This window comes from Solanum tuberosum, unplaced genomic scaffold (genome assembly GCF_000226075.1).
Source record: "Solanum tuberosum cultivar DM 1-3 516 R44 unplaced genomic scaffold, SolTub_3.0 scf00445, whole genome shotgun sequence".
In the NCBI taxonomy this organism is placed as follows: domain Eukaryota; kingdom Viridiplantae; phylum Streptophyta; class Magnoliopsida; order Solanales; family Solanaceae; genus Solanum; species Solanum tuberosum.
In genome coordinates this window covers 21,740-32,439 of record NW_006239374.1, presented here as the reverse complement: position 1 = coordinate 32,439, position 10,700 = coordinate 21,740, and the positions used below count along the sequence as shown (strand labels likewise).

Genomic DNA, 10,700 nt, shown 5'->3' with positions numbered 1-10,700 from the left:
AGTTTTTTACCCTTATTTTTCTTTAAATATTACTTGAGTGAGCATGTGAGAATTTCGGTTCATACTCAAATTTGGAAAATTAGTTGTCGCCTACCTAATAACGCACCCTTTGATCCAGAAGGGAAGGCATGATTCTTTTTCAAGTTAGAAGATCTTTCGGAACACAATGGGGAATTACGGAGACGAGTTCTACAGATGATTTTGCTCGAGAAGATTAAGAAACGGAGAAAACATTAACGATATATACTTTTTGACCAAACTATTTATATTCAATTTCGCATAGTTCAGACCGAAAATATTATTATTGCTAAAAAGAAAGTCTAAGTCTTTGCTTCTCTGGTGACTTCAAAAAAGTAATTGGGTGCTAAACTTATTAGTATGACAAGAAAAATAATAGGGACATTCCTATGAGTTTTCTTGAAAAAACTTTATAATTATTTCATTTGGACACTTTTATGTATATGTAATACTCTTTTCCTCGCAAAATCTCTTTCTATCAAAAATTCAAAATAAAATAAAAATTGGTTTTCATGTTTGCTAGTCAAAATGTTTTTGGAAAGTATTTTCTCCAAGATAACAAGTTTCGAAAAATGACTTTCCAAATAGAAGTAGGAAAAAATAAGTTTCATAAATAAAATTTTAAGTTCATTATCTCCTTCTATCCAGCAACGCCCCCAACCCTTGATCATTCCACCACCCTGCCATCCCAACTCGTATATTATTTTTCATGAAAAATATTTTCTTCGTTCCAAACACACTCTGTATCAAAATATCCCTTCACTTTATATGTATTTTCTATCACTTCAATTATTAATGGAGGATTTCATTTCCATGGGCAGAAATGTATGATTTTTGAGTATTTCACTTCCAAACTTTGATTGTTTAAATTCTGTTGAATTCGAGGCATATATGACTTTAACCCATAATTTCCACCTCAAATTATAAAAAACTAATTACTTTTCTTATATATGAATAGCGGTCATAATTAGTTTTGGTGAGCGATCAAATGTGTAACGTTTCTATATAATTTAATTGTATAATTTAACCTTCAAATATACTGGTGTTTAATTTTGTCCTTCAAATGCTCTAGTCTTTAATTTTTATAAAAAAAAAGTGCACAACTTATAAAATATTATGATATAAGAATATAAATTTATATCCATGTAAAAAATTATTTATCTTAAAAGACAAAAATTATAAACGAACACAAAATAAAGACAAAAACGCAAAGGACCCCCTCCCTTACAGGTATCCACTTGGCTGGATCAGTATGATTATTACAGTCTGGGTCAGCCTGGTAATAACCCGGACCGACCCAATTATATGAGTTGGGATGGAATTGGAGAAGGAGTTGTGCCAAACGAAGTAAAGAAAAGAACTTTTAAATTTCTAATTCTGGCTCCGCATATGCAACGAGTGAGACGGACTTGTTCATCACACTTTTGACGTGGTCTTTTCTTTTCCTTTATATTTTATGGAAATAATGAAATCAACTACTCTATTATTTGTGTAAAACAATTCTACATACTTTTTCTTTCAATCATGACTTCTTTTTTTTCCACACGATAACAAAGTTTCATCGTGAGTTTTAACGTGTAATGGACAGCACATTTTAACAACCGGGGCGGAATCACATAAGAGCAAAGGGATTTTTTTAGTGAAAAATTAATATTATATATATAAGGTTAAAATTAAATTTTACGTTGAATTTTCTCAACTTTTTTTTTTTTTTTTTTGTGTATTTTTAGTTCATTATATATATATTTGTAGGTGAAAATCATGACCTTGTCACTATTGACAACCCCTTCCCTTTCTATAGATACTTAAATTATGTTGATTCTAATTTGCGAGCGGGGAGGAAAAAGAAATTAAGTTAACGTGGATAGTCTTACAAGGACAAAACAATATATGTGAATCTGAAATTAATCAGATTACTAGATAATAAATACTTAATGGTGAAACTTTTTTTTTAAAAAAAAAACTAAAAACATATAGTTGCTTGATTGAGATAAATTAGTGGATTACCGAAGGTGGTGGAGCCACCTTGTTAGTGACACTCCTTTGTGGGAAAATTAGACGGGTGGTAGATAGATGGGTTTAATATAATATGTGTGGGGAATTTTCTCGATTTTTTTATAATTTGATTATTCTTAATGAAAATTCATGTTTTGCTACTGATCACCAAAGCCAAAATATATATAAAGAGGAAGGTTAACAATATATATATTTTTTAGGGATAAGGGTCTGAAAAATACCTCAACTTTGGTCGGATTTGCTGTTGCGATACTAAACTTTCATGAGGACCTATTACCTCCCTAGGCTATTTAATACCGTATTTTAAAAATATATATTTGCCCACGTGGACATAAAAAATAATGCAAAATTATAAATAGTAATGTGTCAATGTGGGCACATATATACCTTTAAAATACACTATTAAATAGTTCAGGAGGTAAAAATACGGTATTAAATAGTCTAGGGAGGTAATAGGTCTTTATGAAAGTTTAGTATCGCAACAGCAAATCCGACCAAAGTTGGGGTATTTTTCAGACACTTATCCCTATTTTTTATCTCTAAGTTAATATTGTTAAATTCTAATTTTAGTCCTTATATCTGATTAAGTACATTTAATCTTCAATCAATTGAATTGTGCACCTTTAATTCCTTTATTTGTGATTATTCAAAAATTTACCATGATTATTCAAAAATTTCCACCACTTAATTATCAATATGTTAAACTGGTACTAATATAGTTCTAAAATATTCCAACCATAACATAAGTATTTCTTACAAAAGGGACCAAAAACATACATCTCAAGTAACTAGACATTAAATATGTTTTTATTGAATATTATCCTAAAATGAAAGTCTAAAGAGTCTGTTTGGATCTGTTTAAAAGTTGATCAAACCTACTTTTAGGTTATTTTTAGCTTTTGAAAGTATTTGACAAAATTAAAAATTACTGAAAATAAGTTTAAAATGAATTAAAAGTTAAAAACCTCTACTTTTCATTTTTTAACTTAAAAGTTACTAAAGTTTGACTTTTTAAAAACTACTTTTAAAAAACTATTTTTTTAAGTTAAGCCAAACGGTTCAAAAAGTAATTGGGACATTGAGTCGTTGATGCTTAACATATTAATAGGGCAAGAAAAACAATAATCCTATGAGTTTCCTCGAAAATACGTTGTAATTAATTCACGTGGACACTTTTTATTTTTTAACATTTTGTGGTCAAGCGAGAAATCTATAATGAATTCTAAATTTAATATTTATATATATTTGATAATTTTTTCAACATAAAATATATTATTTGAGCAAAATCTACTGAATTCGGTCGAACCCGCGTGCGACTTACTAGCTTTATCATTCACGACATGCCAACTATACATGTCAAATGTCCACGCAAGTCCAATCTCCACAATTGAAGGAGATCATCATCCATGTAACACGTTTCGTCTTGCAAAGAAATTAAATTAACCAAACTTTAGTTTTGTTATTATTTTTTAAATCTCGATCAATTCAAATCTCCTCTGAACACCCTAAATTTTAGATATGAGCTCATCTCGATATTTCAAAGCTATTGATATATTATTCATTTAAAATGATTCACGTTTGCGATATGACACACTTTAAAATTTGAGTTCCGAAGCTTTTATCTATTTGAGTGATTGGATGGATGAAGGATCTTGAATAGCTGCATGTTTTTGAGAACATGCATTGCAACTTCATTTAGACAGAATATTTGCAGCTTTTTATTACAAAGTGATTTAACAGTTAAAAATTTGTATTGTATGTAGAAAGATGTTCATTGTATCCAAATATAATTAAGCAAATTTACAGTGGAAAGTTTTGGAAATTCTACAAATTCATAGAATAAAGTTCAATTTAACTAGTCTCATTCACAGTTAGCGTGTGTTTGGTATGAAATGAAAATGTTTTCCTGGAAATAAGTAGATTTTTTACTTATTTTCTCATGTTTGATTGGTGAGTAGAAAATATTTTCTAAAAAAGATTTTTAGTGTTTGATTTATGAATGAATTTTTTTTTTGAGAAATATCTTTTATTTTTACTAGAATAGAAACTATTTTAAAAAAATAAACTTAAATTTTTTTTTGGGGGGTGGGGGGGTCGAGGGTAGGTGGGGGTAGGGCTGAGGGTGGGGTAAAAAAATTGAAGTTAAAAACATTTTAAAAAAACAAGCTTTAAATATTTTTTTATGGGGGCTGGTTTGAGGGTAGGAACAACATAAATTGATTCTTTCAACAAAAAAATAAATTGTCATTTGAAGTTGAAAGAAAGTTTTGGAAAATGTTTTGCTTAAGTTTTGAAGAAAAGTCATTTTCCTTAAATTTGAGGTAAATGAGTTGATTTGGAAAACATTTTCCAAAACATTTAACCCCACCAAACATGAAAAAATTGGCTCCTTCCTACCAAACACACCCTTGGTGTCCTTTCTTTTCTTATCTTTTATTACTTTTAATTATCTTGTCCACATTATTCTTTTTTTCCTACTAGCTAAATAAAGTCATGAACAAAGAAGCACTATAAATAGACAGTCGTTTCAAAGCAGAAAAATTCATCAGATACACTTTCCAAATACATCATCAGTTCTTGTATTTGCTGCCATGGGATTCTTGAAAATCCTTCTTGTTTTCATCTTCTGTTCTTTCCCATGGCCTACTATTCAGAGTGATCTAGAGATTTATATAGTCCATGTTGAATCCCCTGAAAGCCTAATTACTACTCAATCATCGTTAACGGATTTAGATAGCTATTACCTTTCTTTTTTGCCTAAAACTACTACCGCAATTAGCTCGAGTGGAAATGAAGAGGCTGCTAGCATGATCTATTCCTATCACAATGTGATGAAAGGCTTTGCAGCAAGATTAACTTCAGAACAAGTGAAGGAAATGGAGAAGAAACATGGCTTTGTCTCTGCTCAGAAACAGAGGATTTTGTCCTTGGATACTACTCATACTCCAAGTTTTCTTGGTTTGCAGCAGAACATGGGTATATGGAAGGATTCCAACTATGGGAAAGGCGTGATCATCGGAGTTATAGACACTGGAATTATTCCTGACCATCCTTCTTTTATCGATGTTGGGATGCCTCCCCCGCCTGCTAAGTGGAAGGGAGTTTGCGAGTCCAATTTCATCAACAAGTGTAGCAACAAGCTCATTGGAGCCAGATCTTACCAACTTGGCAATGGTTCCCCGATAGATGGTATTGGACATGGTACACACACAGCAAGCACAACTGCAGGAGCCTTTGTGAAAGGTGCTAATGTATATGGCAATGCAAATGGCACTGCTGTTGGTGTTGCCCCTCTTGCTCACATAGCCATATATAAGGTGTGTAATTCTGATGGTTGTTCTGACTCTGATATTTTAGCTGCCATGGATTCAGCTATAGATGATGGCGTAGATATTCTTTCAGTGTCCCTTGGTGGAAGATCAGTTCCTTTCTATGCTGACAGTATTGCTATCGGGGCATACAGTGCAACGGAAAGAGGGATTCTTGTAAGTTGCTCTGCTGGAAATAGTGGTCCTTGGCATGCCTCAGCAGGAAACACAGCCCCTTGGATTCTTACAGTAGGTGCCAGCACGCTTGATAGGAAGATAAAAGCTACTATTAAGCTTGGAAATGGGGAGGAATTTGAAGGGGAATCTGCTTATCGTCCAAAGATTTCCAACTCGACATTCTTCACTCTATTTGATGCTGCAAAAAATGCAAAAGATCAATCTGAAACCCCTTATTGCAGACCAGGGTCACTCACTGACCCTGCTATAAGAGGAAAGATAGTATTATGTTTAGCATTCGGTGGTGTAGCCAATGTTGATAAAGGACAAGTTGTGAAGGATGCTGGAGGTGTTGGCATGATTGTCATCAAACCGTCACAATATGGTGTCACTAAATCAGCTGATGCTCATGTTCTTCCAGCATTGGATGTTTCAGCTGCAGATGGATTAAGAATTCGTGCTTATACAAACTCAATATTAAACCCTGTTGCTACAATCACATTCCAAGGAACAATAATTGGAGATAAAAATGCTCCAATAGTTGCTGGATTTTCTTCTCGGGGACCAAGTAGAGCTAGTCCTGGAATCTTGAAACCTGACATAATCGGTCCTGGTGTTAATATCCTTGCTGCTTGGCCTACCTCCGTGGATGACAACAAGAACACCAAATCCACATTCAATATTATATCAGGCACCTCAATGTCTTGCCCTCACCTTAGTGGCGTAGCAGCTCTGCTGAAGAGTGCACATCCTGATTGGTCTCCTGCTGTTATTTAAGTCTGCAATCATGACAACCGCTGACACATTAAGCCTTGCCAGTAGTCCAATACTTGATGAAAGGCTCCTTCCTGCTGATATCTATGCAATTGGTGCAGGACATGTTAATCCATCGAGGGCAAATGATCCAGGACTAGTTTATGATACCCCATTTGCGGAGTATGTACCTTATTTTTGTGGTTTAAGCTACGCCAATCAAGAGATAGGTAAAATGTTACAACGTCAGGTGAATTGTTTGAAGGTGAAAAGTATCCCTGAAGCACAATTAAACTATCCTTCATTTTCCATATTTGGACTTGGATCAACTCCTCAGACATATACCAGAACTGTGACCAACGTTGGTGATGCTACATCATCTTACAAAGTGGAGGTAGCTTCACCAAAAGGTGTTGTCGTGGAAGTTGAACCCACAGAGCTAAATTTTTCCCGGTTGAACCAGAAGTTAACATACCAAGTGACATTTTCCAAGACAACCAACAGCTCAAACGATAATGTTGTCGATGGATTCTTGAAATGGAGTTCTAATAGGCACTCAGTGAGAAGTCCAATTGCAGTTGTGTTAGCCGAGTGAAAAATTGGCTTTATAAGTGCATAAAGTATTCATACATTTGATTATGGTGAAAATGTTGTTTGTTTTCGCTATATACTTTAGGTTACTTTTTCATTATTTTTTAAAAAAAATATTACTTGAGTGACCATATGTGGGAATTTCGGTTCATACTCAAATTTGAAAAATTAGTTGTCGTCTACGTAATAACGCACCCTTTGATCCAGAAACTTGACAGTGACATTCTTAGCATCCCGCAGGGAAAGCATGATTGTTTTTTTTCAGTTAGAAGTGTTGAAATCTTTGGGAACACAATGGGGAATTACGGAGACGAGTTCTACAGATGATTTTGCTGGAGAAGATTAAGAAACTAAAGAAAACATTAAGTACGGATACTTTTAGACCAAACTATTTTAATTCAATTTCGCATAATTCAAAAGCATTTTTACCCTTTTTCGAAAATATTGTTATTGCTAAAAAGAAAGTCCAAGTCTTTTCCTCTCTGGTGACTTCAAAAAGTAATTGGGACGTTCATGCTAAACTTATTAATATGACACGAAAAATAATAGGGACATTCCTATGAGTTTTCTTGAAAAGTCTTTATAATTAATTTACATGGACACTTTTATGTATATTTTTCTATTTCTATTCTATTCTATTCTATTTTCTACTTTCTATTCTATTCTACTTTCTATTCTATTCTATTCTATTCTACTATATTATAAAAGAGAGTTAGGGCCAAGTATATAATATATAATATTCAAGATTGGGACTTTTCCCAATCCTGAATATTATATATTATACTTGTGGGACTTTTAAAATTATATTTTATACCCAAGTATAATATATAATATTCAAGATTGGGACTTTTCCCAATCCTGAATATTATATATTATACTTGTGGGACTTTTAAAATTATATTTTATACCCAAGTATAATATATAATATTCAAGATTGGGACTTTTCCCAATCCTGAATATTATATATTATACTTGTGGGACTTTTAATCACAAATGGAAAAGTCTCAATCAAGGAAGCAACATATATCATTTACAAATGACTTAAAAAGCTTTAAAATATTTAAAGGCTATATAATAAAATAGGTTGACTCTCAGAATTCTGTCAGTCTCACATATATTGGGACAGAAGAAATAACACATATCATTTTAATATTACCAAAAAAGTATTATAAATAATAATAATTAACAACTTAAAATATCTGAAAGACATTTTAAAAGGGTTAATTTTGTAATTTTATCCATATCACATAAATTAGGACAAAGTGACCAGTAATGTACGTTATTTGAAAGTTACATAAAAATATTATAAATCACAATAATTAATAACTTCAAACATTTAAAAAAAATATGGAAATTTGGATGACTCTCCAAATTTCATTTGTGTCACATAAATTGAGACAACAAAAATAACATATATTGGGTCCATTTTAATTTATTTGTCTTATTTTTTTTATATTTAAAAATTGCGTAAAAATACTATAAATCATGATAATTGACAACATAAAATATTTCAAAAATGTTGTATGTGGGTAGTCTTATTATGCCTTAAATAGCGTCAAAGAAAGTACAAGTTTGTGATAAAAAAACTTATTCTTTTATCCACACAAACAATCGCTTCAAAAACTCGGTTATTAGCCCCAAAATATACCATTTATATTATTGGGCCCGTGCGTAGCACGGGCAACATTATCTAGTATATATAATATAAAATACTCTTTTTCTTTGTATATATGTGAATAACGATCGTAATTATTTTTGGTGAGCAATGAAAAGTGAAACTTACCCTTTATCATTTAATTGTATAGTTTGACCTTCAAATAGGTTGGCGTCTGATCTAGCGGTACATAAGTTCTTTAAGGATGTAATGCATAATTTATAGAATATTATGATAAAAATATAAATTTATGCTTCATATAAAATTTATCTACTTTAAAGGTACGAAATTATAGATCAATACAAAATAGGGAAAAAAGTGCAAATGACCCCTTTCCATTACAGGTATCCATATGGCCAGATCAGTTTAATTACTACAGTTGGGTCAGCCCGGTAAAAAACGGATCAACCAAATTATATGGGTTGACTTGGAATTGAAGAATGAGTTGTGCCAAACGAAGGAAAGAAAAAGAAGAATAATCAAATAATAGGATTTTGTCCTAATTTTCTTATCTTATTTGAAGTTTATTTTTTCCTAAAAGAAAAGACAAAACATTACCATAAATGTTTTTTACTTTTCTGAAAGGAAAATATAATTTTTTTCCATATTTGGTTTATTCTTTCCTTAAAAAAAAAGTTTTGAGATCTATAAATTGAAGATCCATATTTTCATAACAAAACAACAATAGAATTCACAATGTAGTCGTTTAGATACTTTTGTTTATGAGGAGATTTTTTCCTAAACATATTTATGTTTTTTCAATATTAGTGTTATAATATGTAGGTCGCTTGACCAAACTATATCAATAATATGTTTTTATTATAGTTTTATTTGTCGTCTGATTTATCAACATATGATTTGCAATTGTAAGCTTCTGCATGATGCCCTAATCACTTTGGAACCCAACATCATCCAACTGTATAAAATAAAAATAGCTGATATAATAAATGTATAACTCATGTCTAATATGTATTTTCTCTGTCCTAGTTTATATTATTCACTCAATCTAAAAAAATGACATAATTTTATATTTTTTAATAATTTAACTTTTAAATATTTATCTACAAATTTAGTTGAAGAAGGATGCATCTTCAACTTCAAAATCGATTGTGGAAAAACGCCCAAAAGGGGGGGGGGGGAGTCGAATTGTTGGTGGCTCCAATAAGGGCTTTGAGTCGGGATTCATGGGTGACACCATTGTTGAAAGTGAGAAAAAGCTACGGGAGTTGATACAGAGCAAAAGAGAAAGTGTAGAAAGATTTCTTCATCATTTTTTTTTGTTTTCAGCAGATCAGATTGATGACTTTTTTTCTGATTTTTTGTTTTTCATCTTTTTATGATAAATATGAGTTCACTTTTTTAATGCATATAGTTGTTTTTATTTCTTAAATTAATGTATAATGCATTCGTTTCAACATTATGATACATTACAATTTTATCAAGAGTTGTTGGTGGCTCCGGTAAGGACTTTGAGTCGAGATCCATGGGTGACGCCATTGTTGAAAATGAGAAAAAAGCTACCAGAGTTCATACAAAGCAAAGGAGAATGTGTGGAAGGATTTCTTCATCATTTTTTTTTTTTGCTATTAGCATATCAAATTGTTGATTTATTTTTTTGATTTTTTGTTGCTTTCATCGAATCTTTTAATGTATCTAGTTGATTTTGATTCTTAAATTAATCTATAATTAATTTGTTTCACCTTTATGATCCATTACAATTTTATCGTGTACAATATATCATTTGCAATTATTAATTCTGATACATAACCCTAATTTATTGAAACACAAATTAGTATGTAACATGTTCATAGTTATGTATTGGATACACAATTATTATGAATTTCATTATCTTTCACTACCAATACATATACCCAGCCTTATTCAACTAGTAGAAGGCTATTATTCCTAAAAGGGAAAAGGGTCAAATATGCCCCTAAACTATTCGAAAAGGTATAGATATACCATCCATTTAAAGTTTGGCTCACTTGTGCCCTCGCCGTCCAACTTTTCGTCTAGATATGCCCTTATGGGCGTTAAACGCCAAATGGAATTGTCACGTCATTTTTACATTACCACGTGGCATTGAAAAAGGGTCAAATATATCCCTAAACTATTCTAAAAGGTCTAGATATACCCCCCTTTTAAATAAACTACCCGACCCGTTTTTAACAATTTTTTTTAAT

General features: G+C 31.6%; 1 pseudogene; it reads left to right on the top strand.

Annotated features, from left to right (window-relative positions):
- The first annotated feature begins 4,625 nt into the window (after positions 1-4,625).
- LOC102583172 (subtilisin-like protease SBT1.2) lies at positions 4,626-6,882 on the top strand (annotated as a pseudogene).
- The last annotated feature ends 3,818 nt before the right edge of the window (positions 6,883-10,700 follow it).